Genomic DNA, 3605 nt, shown 5'->3' with positions numbered 1-3605 from the left:
ATGCGAGAAAGCGTTCGACTTGCAATTTAACAGACACAGCTAACTGAGTTTGCCGCCGGATTTTCGCAGTGAGTCGCGGTTTCGATCCAGTGATACATTCATTTTTGTAAGTAATTGTTTTAGGCTAATTCGTTAGCTCGCTCACCAGTCAGGGTAAAGCCAGAATTGCGTCTCGAAGCTACTGATAGATAGGCAAAACAAATCATTGATTGGAGTGCACCGAACATTATCCTATATCTACGAACCGTCCAGTCCCATACACCCAGTGCGCCCCCTACGCGTGGGTACCTCGTGGGATGTTCGGCCCCTGGTCCAAAAAAAATGCATAAAGAATAAGATACCCAGTGTACTTGTGGCGACTTACTTACCGCCACTACTTGGGCAGTCGCCTTCGAATATGAAAAAAATCGCTGTCGCTCGTAATTTTAGGCCATCATCCATTTATTGTTATTCAAAACACGTTCGGGGATACTTCGATAATCTTGTGAACTGCGGGCAGTACATATTCATACTCACTGTGCTACCCATCCTTCGTGTCAGTGCCTACCCAATACAGTTACTGAAGCAGCACTACTACTGCTTCTACATACTAAAATCGATCTGTGCGACTATGCCAGTACTTGGACCTAACAGACAGGTACTAACATTTCTTCATTCACATTCACGTTGGAATTCCACGATTATTCCTTAATTTTTATGCATTAAAAATCAACTCAGTAAAGAAATTGTGATTTTCATAATTACGATGCAATTGAGATATAAACCATAAGTTTTAAGGTGGGCTGTATTCCGGCCATGATGTATATATAATATGGTCTTCGAAAGCTGTGTCCGTGAGCGCGTTAACCTGTCTACACTGCTAAAAAGCTTCAGGGTTGTTCTAAATATAAGACGTACCTCATAAAACGGGATTCTTGTGAGGGGTCTCGGCTCCGGGCCCAAAAGAAATTCGGCACGGAATAAATAAAACATGAAATGATAGCTCCGAAGTATTTATACATAGTTTGTGTGCAAAATAATATTTTGAATATTTTCCCCACAAAAAAAAAAAACAAAAAAGTGCAAAACAGATTATTTTATTTAAATTAAAAATATTACAAATTTCCCCTAAGCCTTTGTCCGTATCATCTAGAATTTCTATTGAAAACATGCGTCGAATTACAAAAAAAGCTGCATAGCATTTTTTTATTATTATTAATTGACAATATTTTTATAACAATTACAATTTTTCAAGGAATAAAATATGATTTAAATAGAACATGATACCGTAGAAGATGGTTCCGACGAGTGTCTCAGAATTTGTAAATTTTAAGGTAAAATACTGATTACATTTTATTTACATTCCTTTTCAATTAAATTACACGTTTCTCAGGTAAAGAGATTCCTTAGAAATACGTATATAAACTAAACATTGTTCTTGTCTGCCAAGAATGGATTCAGTTTTACGCTTTCAACAACTCATCGGTGCTAACGGAGAAACGCTAAACGGTGGCATCACGTAATTAGCCAACAGAATATTGTCAACTTTAAAGTTTCTGTCGAATTTTACGCAATTCAGTCCCATCGTAATTCCACTTTGCAGTACTGGCGCAACCGGTACAGTCCACTTCTCTTCCCTCGCTTTCAGTTCTGACATTCCCGTCTCAGAGTCGCACAGCCATCGGCGAACCTATTTGTGAGAATGCACATTTGTATTTGTTTCGAAATTTATTTATGATTGAAAGATTACTGGTGGCCCGGAGGCCAGTTCTAGTTTCACCAGGACAGGTGGGCGAGCAAAGGCTCAGCCGGGAGGGGTGGGATTTGCTAACAACTGCCCGAGCTCCTCCGAAGGAGACCTAACCACTCAAGAGCAATTGCTTCGCAAATGAATCTACTACCGGATCGGAATCGCGACCCACTGAGAAGATCCGGCGAGAAACTCAGCGGGCTGATGCATGGGTTAAGTCGTTTCGGAATTCTAATTTGTCAATTCGAATCAAACTATAATATCATCGCTGTCAAACCAAAATCTCCTATGTGCAAAAACTCTATTTTGAATTAACGAGGAAAAACATTAACGTATAAACATTTATATGAAGGTGAATTTTTAAGAAGTATATCAAATGAAAGCTATAGATAAATATTAAAGCTATAGAGACAGTACAGTTTTTTTTATACGGTAGATAGGGCTGTGAACTATACGAAAAGGTCAAAAAGTAAAAATCTCAACAAGTGCACATAGCAGATTTTGGTTTGACAACGACGATATACCAGATATTGTACTAAGCACATATAGGTAAGGAGATTTTTCGTAGAGTCGCTCTCGGAGGAAATGCCGGTACAAGAATCAATTAAAAGCCTTAGAGTCATAGTCCAAATGGCCTCAAGTAGCTACCGGAGGAGCCCTTAAATATCACAACGGGAATGTCCCCACCTATTTTGAAACATGAGGTCGGAGTATGAATTGTATTAAAAATGTTATGATATTCGATTACAGTCTAAGTCTATTGAATATTTGTACTGGTGGTATTACGTCTTGTGAGTCCATACGGGTAGTTGCCAACACCTTGCCTATTTCTGCCACGGAACAGTAATATGTTTCGGTTTGAAGGATGGGACAGCTGTTATAATTTACAATTGAGATTTAGACCTCATGTCTCAAGGCGGGAGGCGGCATCCACGTAGTGATGTCTATGGACTCCGGTAACCACTTAACAACAGGTAGGCCTTAAGCTCAATCACTCACACAAAAAATCAAATTCACTATAACTATGTTCACTGTCATTATAACTTACATTGTCGTCTCTTTCATTATACGTTTTTATTCTCTTGTTCTTTATCTTCATTTGCTCACGAGCGGCTATTGTTTTTCTCAAAATATTATACACAATTCTGGAAAGACACTGAACTATTATCGACATTTTGATCAATACTATTTCACTAGTTCCGAGCAAGGCAGTAGTCGAAGCCGTTGTGATTTTAATTTTAATATTCCCACCCATTTATACAAATCTAAATGGCTCATAACTTAATGATGTTAAAGGAAATACATTTTTCGCCATTAACACTTTCCGTCGCTACCGTCATTACTTAATTAGTTCATTTGAAAAAGATATGCTTTTAAGACCCGTGAAAAGATTCCAGGTACCTATCGTTTAAAAGTTCCTAAAAAACCTAAAACCGATACAATACGTAATAAAATTGCTACCCTATTTTTTTGCAGTACGAATAAAAAAACACTATTTTAATCCTGTTTTAACAAAGCCTCGTAGCTGGTACTTGTACTAACGAATAACTGACATATCTAAAGAAATTATTTTAAATAAATACTAGGATTTTTTTAGTGTGTATTGTTTCTGACTCCAGCTAGACAAAATACTTTTACTCTTGAGTTGTTAGGTCTCCTTTAGAGGAGCTCGGGTAGCAAATCCCACCCCTCCTGGCTGAGCCCTTGATCGTCCACCTGTCCTGGTGAAACTGGAAAGGCCTCCGTGTCACCAATAATCCCTCAATCATAAACGGAGGCAGACGACCAATGAGGTGGACTGATGATCTGGTTAAAATAGCTGGTAAGGACTGCGGAAGAGACCGAAAATAATGGAGTGCATATGAAGAGACCTACA

General features: G+C 38.5%; 1 long non-coding RNA gene across 1 annotated transcript; it reads right to left on the bottom strand.

Annotated features, from left to right (window-relative positions):
• Positions 1 to 1060: 1060 nt before the first annotated feature.
• On the bottom strand, positions 1061 to 3343 carry LOC101745662 (uncharacterized). The gene is made up of 2 exons (XR_009973618.1): positions 2778 to 3343; positions 1061 to 1669 (listed from the first exon to the last, which is right to left on the bottom strand). It is a non-coding gene; the product is annotated as an uncharacterized LOC101745662 (long non-coding RNA).
• Between the last annotated feature and the right edge of the window lie 262 nt (positions 3344 to 3605).

This window comes from Bombyx mori, chromosome 8 (genome assembly GCF_030269925.1).
Source record: "Bombyx mori chromosome 8, ASM3026992v2".
In the NCBI taxonomy this organism is placed as follows: Eukaryota; Metazoa; Arthropoda; class Insecta; order Lepidoptera; family Bombycidae; genus Bombyx; species Bombyx mori.
The sequence above is the reverse complement of the archived record's forward strand: the minus strand, read 5'-3'. Positions and strand labels throughout refer to the sequence as shown.